The following is a 16527-nucleotide window of genomic DNA, read 5'->3' as shown; positions in this document are numbered from 1 at the left end:
TCAGTTAAATTCTAGAGAATAGAAAACCCAAATGGACAGTGACTGAAACAAGTTCTCTCTCTCATGAAGAAGCAGTCCAGATGTGGAAGTACAGGAAATCTAGTCTAAGGCTGGTATGGCAACTCCATGAAATTGCCAAGCTTTCCAGCAACCCTCGCACTATCCCTAGGATCCAAGGCAGTTTCTAAAGCTCCAGCCATCACACCTGCATTCCAAGCTTTAAGATGGAAAGAGAGACACAGAACTAGAGCAAAGGGCATGCATTCAAGAGCTATCTTTTACTACCTACCCTACAACCTTCTGCTTTAATGCAGTTAGCCAGAACTTGTCCAAAGCCACCTTCCTCCTTGTCCACCTTGATGAGGCAGTAATGAACTTGGGCAGCTTAGCTCCACCGTGTTAGAATTCTGAGCAAGATTCATCAGAGAGCTACAGGGAATGTGCCTCCCACACCCACCCAACCCAATGTCTCATGTCAGTCTGGAAAACCCTCTCATAGCAGGCAGAATCTGTGGGCAGCATCTGGTACATATTTAGCCAAGAAACAAAAGAAGAGATGTCCTCTGGTGCCCCTTCCTCATACCTTTTTGATACCCCATGCCCTGTTATTGTATGAGGTGTTAGGTACGTGAAGTGTATGTGGTGCTGCAGCAGAAGACCAGAGACACAGGAAAGAGCAGGAGTTACAGGCTAGCAACTGAGAGAAGCAGAGAAACATAAATAGTCAGATGATACAGTGTCTGTTCTCAGGTAAAGTTCAAATTCCTCACAATGGCCGAGAGGGCAAATTCTGGCCCACAGACCTTGCCTTCCTGGATCAATAGTCTGCTCTTCCACTTCTCACCTTTCATTTACAGTAGCCTTATCTTTGGTCCTAGATAATGCCAAGGTCATTCTGGCCCAAGAGCCTTTGAGCATACGTTCTAGGATCAGGGTAGTCTTTTCCGCATCTGCCTTTTCTGAAGCTAGGTGAGCTCATTTCAATCACCAGCTTGGCAGATAGGAAGTATTAGGGAATTAACATCCCAGGAGGAAAACTTCAGCTGAAGAGGGAATGGTGTGGGTGGATAAAGCTTCACCAAATGAGCTTCAGACAAACAATTCTGAGACTCCATGGACATCCAAGAAATGGAAGCAAGTGCTCAAAGTGGGAAACAGGTCAATAATGCACTTGAGACTGCCTTTTCCACCTTTTGTGATACAGCCTCCCTATTCCAGCACCCTGCATCCTAGTTACCACCTTCTCCTATCTCCAGGTCTCAGGTCAATGTTTCAGTGACACGGGACTTCCCTGTGGTCCAGTGGCTAAGACTCCATGCTTACCATTCAGGGAACCCAGAATCGATCCCTGGTTAGGGAACCAGATCCCATATGCGACAATGAAGAATGCTGCAACTAAAGATTCCACATGCCACAATGAAGATCCCATGTGCCACAATTAAGACCTGGCGCAGCCAAATAAATAAATATTAAAAAAAATAATTTTTCAGAGACAGCAACCACTGCTACCTCCCCGTCTTTTCCTTTTTCAATATATAAATATGTAAATAGCTTTAGATATTAAATGATTAAATTAACATTTTATGGAATACTGTAAAATACAGTAATAATACTCTTAGTTCTAAGGAATGCACACTCCAAATCACCTTCCCCATATGTATGTTTGATCTTACATATTTTTTCTCAGTTTTTCCCCATGGCATTAAACATTATATTACGATGTGGGCTGGGGAATCAGATTAGAGAATCTTTCTGAGGAGATGGGAATGGAGACTGCCAAGTGAAAACATCCCTGGAGCCTAGACCACTTCATTAATCCTCATTTCTGTTTCCTAATGTAGGAAAGGGAAGGATATAAAAATGGAAAAAATGGAGGGGAGAGGGGGAAGAGAACAAGGATCTGGATGTATATAGGATTTGGTACGGAGAAGGCAATGGCACCCCACTCCAGTACTCTTGCCTGGAAAATCCCATGGATGGAGGAGCCTGGTGGGCCGCAGTCCATGGGGTCACTAAAAGTTGGACAAGACTCAGCAACTTCACTTTCACTTTTCACTTTTCTGCATTGGAGAAGGAAATGCCAACCCACTCCAGTGTTCTTGCCTGGAGAATCCCAGGGACGGGGGAGTCTGGTGGGCTGCCGTCTGTGGGGTGCACAGAGTTGGACACGACTGAAGTGACTTAGCAGTAGCAGCAGCAGCAGCAGCAGCAGGATTTGGTACACAGCATGGGTTGCTTCTCTTGAAGGACAGGCAGAATTGACACTGTCCTAGAAGACTAATTCATGGCCATTCACTAAGCATGTGCCAATTTTTGATGAGTATCAAACCACCCGAAAACTTAGTTGCTTAAATCTACTACCATTTGTTCACTTAAAATTCTGTAGCTCAGCCAGTGGTTCTTGTAGTCAGGGTTAAATTCTGCTGGGTCTTCTCAGGTGTTTCCATCAACTGGAAAGTCGACTGGCATTGGGTGATATGGGATAGCCTCACCTGCAAGTCTGGCAGTTGGCAGGCTATTGACTCAGGCGCTTTAACCTCCAACAATGAGCTCAGTATCTTTCATAACATGGGAGTTTCAGGGTTGTGAGAGAATCAAGATGTGTACAAGCTGCACTATGCCAGGCTATTTTCAACCATCTGCTTGGGTTACATCTGTTAAATCACTTGGTCAAACCCAGATTCAAGAGACAGAGAAAAAATTAAACCAGTTCTTCATGGAAGGAGAAACTACAAAGTCACATTGCAAAGAGCAATGGGATAAGATAAATTTAGGAAATTTTTGCAATTTATCCTAAGAAACTTGATGCATAAAGTCTCAAAAATCTAAATTAAGGAGGGACAGAGATACAGAGACATTCTGAGGCCCTAGCCCTCAACAGACCCAGTGCCGGTTTCTTTCTAGAAACAAGATTTATTAGAGCTCTCAGTGCTGTCAGTAAATACACTTTCTTCATCCACATAAACAGCCTCAGTGCCTGGGATTCTGTGAGAACTGATCCTCACATCCTTCTCTCTCAACCTTGCCCACTCACACTACCAGCCTGAAGTGGAATTTCTGCACTAGTTTTTTGGGACTCTCAGGGAGGGAAAAAGTACTTTTGCAGCAGCTGGGACTGAAAACGCAGGAAGTTCGACACCTAGGCACTTCACCCCAAATCGTCCCTTCTTCACCAGGAATAAGGAAGATAAAGTGATTGTTGTTCAAGAAGGTGCTTGATTAGCATATTAATGAGCTTGTGGACCATAGACTATGCTAATCTCCTCTCCTTGAGTTTATCCTGATTTCCCCATTTTTTCCAAGTGAAAATGATCCAATCTGTGATATTCCAAGAACTAGGTGATGGCACCCCACTCCAGTACTCTTGCCTGGAAAATCCCACGGACGGAGGAGGCTGGTAGGCTGCAGTCCAAAGGGTTGCGAAGAGTCGGACACAACTGAGCGACTTCCCTTTCACTTTTCACTTTCATGCATTGGAGAACGAAATGGCAGCCCACTCTAGTGTTCTTGCCTGGAGAGTCCCAGGGACAGGGGAGCCTGGTGGGCTGCCGTCTATGGGGTGGAACAGAGTCGGACATGACTGAAGTGACTTAGCAACAAAGGCGCTGCCTTGACACTGTAGTCCACAGACAGGGCCTCCAATCTTCAAAGCTCCCTCTCCTTCCCATGACTTTTATCTTAGCCATCTGTCCCTTTTCTCCAAGACCTAAATTCTCTGAGGATGGGACTGGATTTTTTCTTTTTTTTCCAATCTTGATCAGATCAGATCAGATCAGTCGCTCAGTCGTGTCCAACTCTTTGTGACCCCATGAATCGCAGCATGCCAGGCCTCCCTGTCCATCAACAACTCCCGGAGTTCACCCAGACTCACGCCCATCGAGTCAGTGATGCCATCCAGCCATCTCATCCTCTGTCGTCCTCTTCTCCTCTTGCCCCCAATCCCTCCCAGCATCAGAGTCTTTTCCAATGAGTCAACTCTTCGCATGAGGTGGCCAAAGTACTAGAGGTTCAGCCTTAGCATCATTCCTTCCAAAGAAATCCCAGGGCTGATCTCCTTCAGAATGGACTGGTTGGATCTCCTTGCAGTCCAAGGGACTCTCAAGAGTCTTCTCCAACACCACAGTTCAAAAGCATCAATTCTTCAGCGCTCAGCCTTCTTCACAGTCCAACTCTCACATCCATACATGACCACAGGAAAAACCATAGCCTTGACTAGACAAACCTTTGCTGGCAAAGTAATGTCTCTGCTTTTGAATATGCTATCTAGGTTGGTCATAACTTTCCTTCCAAGGAGTAAGCGTCTTTTAATTTCATGGCTGCAGTCACCATCTGCAGTGATTTTGGAGCCCCCAAAAATAAAGTCTGACACTGTTTCCACTGTTTCCCCATCTATTTTCCATGAAGTGATGGGACCGGATGCCATGATCTTCGTTTTCTGAATGTTGAGCTTTAAGCCAACTTTTTCACTCTCCACTTTCACTTTCATCAAGAGGCTTTTGAGTTCCTCTTCACTTTCTGCCATAAGGGTGGTGTCATCTGCATATCTGAGGTTATTGATATTTCTCCTGGCAATCTTGATTCCAGCTTGTGTTTCTTCCAGTCCAGCATTTCTCATGATGTACTCTGCATAGAAGTTAAATAAACAGGGTGACAATATACAGCCTTGATGAACTCCTTTTCCTATCTGGAACCAGTCTGTTGTTCCATGTCCAGTTCTAACTGTTGCTTCCTGACCTGCATATAAATTTCTCAAGAGGCAGGTCAGGTGGTCTGCCATTCCCATCTCTTTCAGAATTTTCCACAGTTTATTGTGATCCACACAGTCAAAGGCTTTGGCATAGTCAATAAAGAAGAAATAGATGTTTTTCTGGAACTCTCTTGCTTTTTCTACGATCCAGCGGATGTTGGCAATTTGATCTCTGGTTCCCCTGCCTTTTCTAAAACCAGCTTGAACATCAGGAAGTTCACGGTTCACATATTGCTGAAGCCTGGCTTGGAGAATTTTGAGCATTACTTTACTAGCATGTGAGATGAGTGCAATTGTGTGGTAGTTAGAGCATTCTTTGGCATTGCCTTTCTTTGGGATTGCAATGAAAACTGACCTTTTCCAGTCCTGTGGCCACTGCCGAGTTTTCCAAATTTGCTGGCATATTGAGTGCAGCACTTTCACAGCATCATCTTTCAGGATTTGAAAGAGCTCAACTGGAATTCCATCGCCTCCATTAGCTTTGTTCGTAGTGATGCTTTCTAAGGCCCACTTGACTTCACATTCCAGGATGTCTGGCTCTAGGTCAGTGATCACACCATCGTGATTATCTGGGTCGTGAAGATCTTTTTTGTACAGTTCTTCTGTGTATTCTTGCCATCTCTTCTTACCACTCCTGAATTCCTGCCTTAGTTTGCTGGACATCCTGGATCCATTAAAGATATTAGGTAAAGTTTAAAAATAAAATGATCCACTTTCCTAGGGTCCAGTCCAGTTTCTGATTTTAATGAACAAGTGACACTACCTCTCTGGGTCTCCACCTCCTCAAGTGTAATAGTGGGCAATAATCCCAGGTTGTAGTGGGAAATGCTCAGGCACAAAGCACTAGCTATACAAAATAAACAGGCGTTTTTGTTTTTTATATAATGATTGCAAAGCCCTTTCATACTTTTAAGACTTGCCGAAAAGAATTCTTGGGCCACCATCACTTAATCTTTGTGGCATCCTGGGTAATTCAATTATTTCTCTGGGCCTTCCGCTACTTCAAAAATATTAACTCAAGTGATCAACAAAGAAGAACATTCACTACTGTGTGGGGCTCTGCCCACTGTGTGGGGCTCAGCCCACGTATGTGGTTCTCAACCGTTGAAGCAAATTCCTAGAGATACTTTAAATAACTTAGGGAAGCTTGGTCTGCCCCAAGTTAAAAAGGGATGTAGATATAACGGAGGGGATCTCAGGCAGAGGTCTGACATTCTGAGGTTCTGCAGGTAACACGGAAGGGTCTTCTCCCCTGGAGGTGTCGTCAGGCATCACTTCTTTGGCCTTACGCAGGCCCACCACACCCCCAGATGAGCCACAGATGACTTCACCACTTTCCCCAAATCCACGGAGCACTCTCATTTCTCTCCAGATGAGGGTCCTGGGAGGGAGGAGGGGTTCAAGGTCCTCCCCCAGCTAAAGCAGGGCGGGCGGCAGGACCCGTGGGGGTTGCCCTTATGCTGCGGCCGCCCTTTCACATTTTCTGGTGGCCGGCCGCTGTATGGGGTCCAGGACTCCGCGAATTTCGCGAACGGGTGGGGGCTGTTCTATGAGGATGAGGAGAGGAGGGGGGTTTAAGTTACATATCCTTTCCCTGCCACTGTCCGTGACGTATTTCAGGAAAGTTCTGAAAGAACTAGATCACGAGTTTATTTCTTAAAAAGATGTTTTCCATGTTTTGTTTGTTGGTAAGGACGACTCGTCTTCCCTCATTTGTGATTCTTACACCCGAAATTCGGTTGTTCACGAGACGCATGCACAGAGACCAGCAAGTAAGGAGCCGCTGTGAAGGCAAACCCGTCGCCGTAGCGACCCGACTCCGCCACAAACCTAAGGAGAGGAAATCTCGCGATGCGGGATTCCAGCGTCTCCAGCGTAAGCAACGCAGCTCAGAGCCAGGGCCCGCACGCCGTGTGGGGTCCCGCGACCTTTGCTCACCGCAGAAGCCCCGCCCACAAAGCTGGTCCCGCCCTGGCCGCCGCGAGTACCGTTACCGCCCCCGCTGCCCCGGCTACTAACTTTACAAGCCCTACGTGTACCCCACGCGTAACTTGTTTCTCGGCTTCTCTGATTGGCCAGCATTCCTTGCTCAGACCCAGCATCCTTTCACCTGAGAGTTCACTCCGCGTCCCTAGTCAAAGTGAGGGTCTGAGGCTGGAATCGCAGCAAGCATCTTGGGGGTCTTTGCTGATTCTTTTTTCATTTCTCTCTCAGGGCGAGAACTCTGGGAATGGAGCTGATCCAGGTGGGCTCGTCAGGTGACGAAGATGGAAACCCCAGGTCTGCCAGCAAGAAAAGAGGTAGGATGAGTAAACACAGTCCTAGGGCGGGTGGCAGGAGGGCGAGGGTGAGGCTGGTGTGGAGTCCATGAACCTGCAGTTCCTTCTAGCCGCGCTTTGTAGTTACTGTTTTGTTTTGTTTTCCTGTGAAAGACTTCAAATAGAAAAGTACAAAAAATAAGTAGTGGAAATCTGCGTATATCCAACCCCCGGATTTTTAAAAGCTAACATTTGACTTACTGCTGCAGGTTGTTTTTAGAGAAATAAAAAGGTGACGCGCTGAGGGAAGAACACCACCTCTCTCTCTTAGGGGTATCCATGCTTCTGGAGATAGGTTCTATTCTCCCAGTAACTGCTTTTGTTAAAAATATCAAAAAGTATTTTCCCTAAGATTAGATGGATATGACATAATTTCCATGAAGTTTTAAGGTCAAGCAAGGCAATATCCAGCACTCCCTGGTGTCCTTGGGTGTTCCCTTGTGACTCAGCTGGTAAAGAATCTGCCTACAATTCGGGAGACCTGGGTTCGATCCCTGGGTTGTGAAGATCCTCTCGAGAAGGGAAAGGCTGCCCAATCCAGTATTCTGGCCTGGAGAACTCCACGGAAGTCCATGGGTCGCAAAGAGTCACAAGATTGAGTGACTTTCACTTTCACTAAAGCAATATTAAATGCTGTCTTGCAGCACTGACCTTTTATATCTAAACTTCTGTCCCTTGCCTTTTTCCCCACGTGGTATTGATTTTGTTTATCTATGTAGATACAGGCAGTGTAGCCCATCCCATTGAAAGAACAAATCATAATGTGCTCCAGTGTCCCTCTGTTGAAGAACATTTAGAAAAACATTTAGGTTGTATACTTCCACAGTGTGGAGAACTGGCAGACTCTGCTACTGTGATCTCATGCTGTTTCTAAGATGTTTCCCAGACACCTTTCAACATGTGTGTAAGATCTTTCCTTGTTGCTGTATGTCTAATTTATCTGAAGGTGAAGTCGCTCAGTCGTGTCCAACTCTTTGCAACCCTATAGACTATAGCCTACCAGGCTCCTCTGTCCATGGGATTTTCCAGGCAATAGTACTAGAGTGGATTGCCCTTTCCTTCTCCAGGGGATCTTCCCAACCCAGGGCTCGAACCCAGGTCTACCCACATTGTAGACAGATGCTTTACCGTCTGAGCCACCAGGGAAGTCCTAATTTATCTAAATCCTATCTAATCCTAGTGCTCCTCCCTCAGGTGTGTGCATCTCTCCTTCCCCTCCCTCTCATCCAGTTTACCTTTTCACCCTCCCAGTGGTAAACTTTCAGATTCCAACAGTTACTCTTAATAAGTGCTGCCAGATACTCTGATGTGGCATAGTGAGAGATAGGACATAACAATATGATGTCACCTAGGATTCAAGTAGCATAGTCCTTAACCTCACGGTTTCCCTGGTGACTCAGATGGTAAAGAATCTGCCTGCAATGCAGGAGACCTGGGTTTAATCCCTGGGTCAGGAAGATCCTCTGGAGAAGGGAATGGCAACCCACTCCACTCCAGTGTTCTTGCCTGGAGAATCCCATGGATAGAGGAGCTTGGTGGGCAACAGTCTGTGGGGTTGCAAAGAATCAGATACAATAAGCGACTAACACTAGAGAGAGCTAACTCTAGCTGCTGAGCAGGAACCCTAATATAGACCAGGTGGTTCGAGTTGGTGATCCCATTTGTATGAAGGCCCAGGGTATGTGCTGGGGTGGGGAGGAAGAGAAGGGAGAATCTAGAAAGGGCCTGTTCTCCAGCTCTTCCCATTTACTTGTTTCAGTAAGTATAGTCTTACCATTAAGTATTGATGTTTTTAGTTTTGTCTAACCAGTATTTTCTTTCGAAATTAAAGTGTTCACTAAAGTTTAACATATGTTTATATCCCCATATGAATGAGTTTATCTGATAGCTTTTTCTTGATAAGCTGATAAATGATAAGCTGATAAATGAGGACAATGTGAAACAACCAGAATAATGGAACTTGGAAAGTTGAAGGGTAGCTTTTGTTAAGGAGGGTAGCTTTTAAAACCATAGGCTAAAATAAAATTTAGAGGTTGTTTTTAATTTTAATTGATCATGCTACTGTTTATTCCCTTTTTTCATATATAATAATGAGTTGATTATACAGTTCTTAATGTTGTATTGTGCTTAATTATCCTTAAAATAATTGTCACCTCCATTCCAGCCAATAATATAATAAAAAATCAACTTTATTGAAGGATAACTTATACACAATAAAATGTACCTGTATTAATTATATGTCAATGAGTTTTATAGACCAGTATATGTAGTTACCACCTTAATCAAGACACAGAACATTTCCATCAGCTTAGATAGTTCCCCTGTGCCTCTTTGTAGGCAATTCCCTGGGCTATATATCAACTTGGAGAAAATTAACATCTTGACAATTTTAAGCCTTGATTAGGGTGGTGGTAAATGCAAATGTACTTTTGTCAAAACTCATTAAGCTGTACATTTAAATTATGTGTAGTTTACTGTATAAAAGGGATTTCAATGAAATCAAAAATAAAGATCAAAAATAAAAATTACCTCAGCTACTACCTTTTATTATTGACATGATTCATAATCATCAAAATCATTTGGCTTGTACATCTTTTTATCAGTAGGCTCTGTGTTTGAGGTGCTGTACTGGTTCATTAGTTTCTTAATATCTCAAAACCAATCAATTGATGCTGGCCTCTGTGATGTGGCAGGATTGGGAGATGGGTCACAGCCAGATGATGAAAATCAGTAAAGCACCTGTGTCAGAGATTTTTAAACTTTTATTAAGTACGGTCCCTTTCCTCTTCTTCCTGGATTCAAAGTTAGACTCCTGCTAGCCCCTTCTTGTCAAATGACTGAATATTAGTTTGTAGAAGGTAGGCAAAAGTGGTGTGTATCCCTTCAGAACTGCCAGTCACAGTTCTCCATCTTTTTTAGAGTCTATGGGTCAGAGACTATCCCCAGGGCATCCTTGGAGCCATGACCTGAAGAGAGACAAGCCACAGACTGGAAGGAGCTACATTTGCATCACCACTGGAGAACAATCACCCCCAAAGGATTTGGAGAGAAGTCTTCTCTAGTACCCACTTTTAAGTCCCAGTTGTATCTTCTTTTATTCTCCCAGCACTCAGTGTAGTTGAGGGAAAATTCTAGATTTCCCATAATATCTTGGTCATGAAAGTGAAATGAAAGTTACTCTGTCATGTCTGACTCTTTGTGACCCCATGGAGTGTAGCCAGCCAGGCTCCTTTGTCCATTGGAATTCTCCAGGCAAGAATACTGGAGTAGGTAGCCATTCCCTTCTCCGGGGGATCTTCCTGACCCAGGGATAAAACCTGGGTCTCCTGCATTGCAGGCAGATTCTTTATTGCTTGAGCCACCAGGGAAAAGGTCTTTATGTATATGCAAGGCAAAGCAGATCAGGACCAGGAGAGCAGGCTGAGAGCTGTAAGACTCCACAGGGTAAGGGAGACCTTGTAGAAGTGCAGAGCAGTAGAAGGTGCAGAGGTGAGCATTGCCATCAGGATGGGTCTTTGGGGCATGCCAGCATCTACCAGAGACCGGAAGGACTATTTAGAGAAACTGATAAAAAAAACTTTAGGTTACTTACTGCTGTTGCAAAGGGTTAGGCTTAGAATGATGGGTAAATCAGGCATTAACATCTTCATTTTACTAATGAAGAAATTAAGTTTAATAGAGAATAAGAGTGTTTGTTTTTGTTCCTGTTACAGTACTTAGTTCATAGTAGATATACAGCAAATATTTGTTGAGGGAATTCCCTAGTGATCCAGTGGTTAGGACTCGATGCTTTCACTACCTTGGGCCTGGGTGAGATCCCTGGTCAGGGAACTAAGATCAAGCCAATAAATAAATAAGTAAATAAATAGATAAATATTTGTTGAATGAGTGAATGATTCTCTAGTCTAAGACCTTTAATGGTTATGCCTTCTACCAAGAATTGAGAACTTTCCTAGTTGGTAGTATATAGAGGGGTAGGGGACTGGGAAGGAGGACAGACACCTTGTAGTTGGGTACAGAATGTATGTGCTCTCTGGCCCTACCACTCCCCATTGCCTTAGGACTCATTCCATTTACACATTAATGTCATCAGTCTCTCATGGGCTTTCAGTTTAGTTCAGTTGCTCAGTTGTGTCCGACTCTTTGCGACCCCATGAATCGCAGCATGCCAGGCCTCCCTGTCCATCAACAACTCCCGGAGTTCACCCAGACTCACGTCCATCGAGTCATAAATGCCATCCAGCCATCTCATCCTCTGTCATCCCCTTCTCCTCCTGCCCCCAATCCCTCCCAGCATCAGAATCTTTTCCAATGAGTCAACTCTTCGCATGAGGTGGCCAAAGTACTGGAGGTTCAGCTTTAGCATCATTCCTTCCAAAGAAATCCCAGGGCTGATCTCCTTCAGAATGGACTGGTTGGATCTCCTTGCAGTCCAAGGGACTCTCAAGAGTCTTCTCCAACACCACAGTTCAAAAGCATCAATTCTTCAGCGCTCAGCCTTCTTCACAGTCCAACTCTCACATCCATACATGACCACAGGAAAAACCATGGCCTTGACTAGACGGGCCTTTATTGGCAAAGTAATATCTCTGCTTTTGAATATGCTATCTAGGTTGGTCATAACTTTCCTTCCAAGGAGTAAGCGTCTTTTAATTTCATGGCTGCAGTCACCATCTGCAGTGATTTTGGAGCCCCCAAAAATAAAGTCTGACACTGTTCATCTGCATATCTGAGGTTATTTTGGGCTTAGTTGTGTGGAATCTCTTCCTATACTTCTGGAGTTGTCCCCACCCCTATCAGTTTGCCCTCTCCCATCTCCTTCCCATTGCCTTCTCCGCCTCTCCCTCCTATCCTGCTGTATCTATCCACATATGTCTTCTGTATTTTTTTTTTTCAATGTTATAAGCATAAATCCTTAGGCAGTTGTGCATAATATGATGAACCTGGAGCCCTAATCAAAGAATGGAGTTGTGACAGATACACCTTCTACAAGTCTATGTTACACATAATAAGATATATAAATATTGTAAGGGCCCCTGTGGCTCAGATGGTAAAGAATCTGCCTGAAGTACAGGAGACTCAGGTTCGATCCCTGGGTCAAGAAGATCTCCCAGAGAAGGGAATGACAACCCTCTCCAGTATTGTTGCCTGGAGAATTCCAATGGACAGAGAAGCCTGGTGGGCTACAGTTCATGGGATTGCAAAGAGTTGGACATGATTAAGTGACCAACAGATCACATTAAATATTATTGTGTTGCTTCTGCTGCTAAGTCGATTCAGTTGTGTCCGACTCTGTGCGATCCCATAGACGGCAGCCCACCAGGCTCCCCCGTCCCTGGGATTCTCCAGGCAAGAACACTGGAATGGGTTGCCATTTCCTTCTCCAATGCAGAAAAGTGAAAGTGAAGTCGCTCAGTCGTGTCCGACTCTTAGCGACCCCATGGACTGCAGCCTACCAGGCTCCTCCGTCCATGGGATTTTCCAGGCAAGAGTACTGGAGTGGGGTGCCATTGCCTTCTCTGAAATATTATTGTACCCCGTGGTTATTAGGCAAACGCAATAAGCAGTGCTTAAAAATTATAGTTAATGTAACCCTTATAAACATGTCAAATTTTATAGTTAGAAGTGTTTACTAGCTGCTATTAGCTACCTGGGCATCTTGTATGAGTTATTTTATTGTATTTTCTTATCTGCTGCAGGAGGGGTTGGAAGGCATTGTCTTTAAGGAGCTTTAAAGGTCCATATCCAAGGCTCTATGACTGTATGATTACCATTTGGACAGGTAAAAGCTAAAGCAAGGGAAGCAGGGAGTGATACAGTTGCAGGGTGAAAGTTGCGTGATGCTAACTGGGCAGAGTTCTCCCAGAAACATCTGGGACCACTTAGACCCATTTCTATGGAAATCTTGAGACCAGATAATTGGATGAAGCCTTACATCCCCATCCTATTCCCTTCTGTCACTGTCCAAATTGTCACCTCCTGGTTATGATCCTCCCCACAGTCTGCTTGTTATCCTCTCCACTGGGACCCCAGGATCAAAGGATGACACCCCTCATACATCACAGTACATACACAGTGCTGTGGGTCCGTGAAGTGTGGGAAAGAAATTCTGTCTGCATCCCTTCATGCAGGGTGCAGGCCTTCTCCGATGAAGGTTGCTTTTTGAGGAGGTCTCTCCTGGAATTTCTGCTGGGTTTGGGAGCCAATCGCCTCCCCATGCTCTGCCTTGGCAAACAGAGATTTCTCCTTCCTCGTCATTTCTGTTTTGCCACAGTATCAGACCTTGCTTTTACCCAGGACTTTTGCCCTTTTTATAGAGAAAACCAAAGCCATGGATAGGAACTCCACCAACATGCAGTCAGATCTATGTATTGTTATGTCTTGCTGAAATATGGGAGGTAAGATAATGAAGTTTTGGCCTTAACTGGGTTTTGTTTTAGTAGCTGGAAGACAGAGAAACATAAGATTAGTAAGCTTTCTACTAGCCATCACATTTGTAATTCATGCAATAATCCAAACTATATGTTCAGTTCAGTTCAGTTGCTCAGTTGTGTCCACCTCTGCGACCCCATGGACTGCAGCGCCAGGCCTCCCTGTCCATCATCAACGCCTGGAGTTTACTCACACTCATGTCCATTGAGTCGGTGATGCCATCCAACCGTCTCATCCTGTCTTCCCTTTCTCCTCCTGCCTTCAATCTTTCCCAGCATCAGGGGCTTTTCAAATGAGTCAGCTCTTTGCATCAAGTGGCCAAAGTATTGGAGTTTCAGCTTCAACATCAGTCCTTCCAATGAATATTCAGGACTCATTTCCTTTAGGATGGACTGGTCATATCTCCTTGCGTTAAGGAACTCTCAGGAGTCTTCTCCAATACCACAGTTCAAAAGCATCAATTCTTCGGCGCTCAGCTTTCTTTATAGTCCAACTCTCACATCCATACATGACTACTGGAAAAACCATAGCCTTGACTAGACGGATCTTTGTAGGCAAAGTGGTATCTCTGCTTTTTAATATGCTAAGTTACAAACCTTCAAATCAGTTGAAACTTAAATGTGTCCTATCTGATAACAAGTGTAAGAACACATTTAAAAGTTTTTAAAATTAGGATTTGATAGAAAATTCTAAATAAATTTGATACAAAAGTAAATATAGTCCTTTTCCTAGTAAAAAAAAAAAAAAAAAACTTTTAATGGGTAACCCTGTTTCTAGTCACTTAGAAGTAGGGAACATGATGGTTATTAAAGGCCTCCAATATCCACCTTCTCTGTTGTTAGCCTGCCATCAGCCAGAGGCCTCCCTCTGCTGGACGACTCTGAGAACACACAAGATTCTCAATCCATAATTTCTTCTCTCCTTGTTCTAAGTGAATACATCCCTTTGGGGGTCCTCTTGAAGGTGCTCTTGAAGTCCTGCACCCTGACATTTTAATATCACCCTTGTTTCACTTGAATTCTGGAAGTATCGGCTTGTTGTCTTTAGGAAGGCCCCCTTTAGCTGAAAATCTCTGAGTTCTACCTTTTAAAAATCTTCCTTATGGAAGGAACAGGTTTGAGGTGCTCTGGCTACATTTGAGAAAGCTTCTGGTTTATTGGTGAAGATGTATTGACAGAATGAGAGATGATTGTGGGCTCATAAAAGGGGGCTTCTAAGATGGAGAGAAACTGACTGGAAACTCAGGATGGAGACAGAAAGAATCAGCATGTACTGAATACCTGCCGAGGAGTTTTAATCTAACCTGTACCATGTAAAGGTGAATTCCTGCAGCAGTGATAGTCTCTCCCCTGAGCTAGGTTCCCTCTTTTAAAACTGAGAGTTTAGCAGCAGTTTTAAATACTGAACTCCACAGCTGGGAGAATGGAACTGCCTTCACAATTGGAGGCACATTCTGTGCTTGCCAAGAGGCAAGCCTCTTGGCTTGTGCACAAAAAGCTTAATTTACAATAAATAAGCAAAGGGAAGCACAAAGAGGTGGAATAATGATTCATTTTTATGGACGATAAAATGTCAGGACCAGGTCTCTATCCTTTACCGTTCTTTATATTCTCCACCTCATTCACCCTCTTGGTGACCTCACCAAGTCTCATGACTTTATATGCCATCCATATACCAATGATTCCAAAATGTATGGCTCCAATTTAATTCAACTCCATCCTCCCCTAAACTACTCTGTCAAAGCTACTACTGACATCCATACCACTAAACCAAGGAACTATTCTCAGGCATCTAATCACTTTAGTCTATCAGCAACATTTAAACCCAGTTAATCCACTTGGCAAATCTCTTAGACTGCAAATTTCACAACAAAACTTCTGATTTACCCTCCCAGCTTCATCATAGCACACTTGCTTCTTTCTTATAGATGATCATTTTAGGAAAACTCATCTCATTCTTCTAGTTTATTCTTTCAGCCACATTGAGTTTGAGAGTTCAACATCTTAAGAAAGCATTGAACAAATTAAAAGAGAAAAACCACATGATAATATCAATTACATGAAGAAAGTCTCAGTTCAGTTCAGTCGCTCAGTCGTGTCCGACTCTTTTCAACCCCATGAATCGCAGCATGCCAGGCCTCCCTGTCCATCAACAATTCCCGGAGTTCACCCAAACTCACGTCCATCGAGTCAGTGATGCCATCCAGCCATCTCATCCTCTGTCATCCCCTTCTCTTCCTGCCCCTAATCCCTCCCAGCATCAGAGTCTTTTCCAATGAGTCAACTCTTCGCATGAGGTGGCCAAAGTACTGGAGGTTCAGCTTTAGCATCATTCCTTCCAAAGAAATCCCAGGGCTGATCTCCTTCAGAATGGACTGGTTGGATCTCTTTGCAGTCTAAGGGACTCTCAAGAGTCTTCTCCAACACCACAGTTGAAAAGCACCAATTCTTCTGTGCTCAGCCTTCTTCACAGTCCAACTCTCACATCCATACATGACCACAGGAAAAACCATGGCCTTGACTAGACGGACCTTTGTTGGCAAAGTAATGTCTCTGCTTTTGAATATGCTATCTAGGTTGGTCATAACTTTCCTTCCAAGGAGTAAGCGTCTTTTAATTTCATGGCTGCAGTCACCATCTGCAGTGATTTTGGAGCCCCCAAAAATAAAGTCTGACACTGTTTGCACTGTTTCCCCATCTATTTCTCATGAAGTGATGGGACCGGATGCCATGATCTTCGTTTTCTGAATGTTGAGCTTTAAGCCAACTTTTTCACTCTCCACTTTCACTTTCATCAAGAGGCTTTTGAGTTCCTCTTCACTTTCTGCCATAAGGGTGGTGTCATCTGCATATCTGAGGTTATTGATATTTCTCCTGGCAATCTTGATCCCAGCTTGTGCTTCTTCCAGTCCAGGGTTTCTCATGATGTACTCTGCATATAAGTTAAATAAGCAGGGTGACAATACACAGCCTTGATGTACTCCTTTTCATATTTGGAACCAGTCTGTTGTTCCATGTCCAGTTCTAACTG

Source organism: Bos javanicus, chromosome 23 (genome assembly GCF_032452875.1).
Source record: "Bos javanicus breed banteng chromosome 23, ARS-OSU_banteng_1.0, whole genome shotgun sequence".
NCBI classification, from domain to species: domain Eukaryota; kingdom Metazoa; phylum Chordata; class Mammalia; order Artiodactyla; family Bovidae; genus Bos; species Bos javanicus.
Note: the sequence above shows the minus strand (reverse complement) of the source record.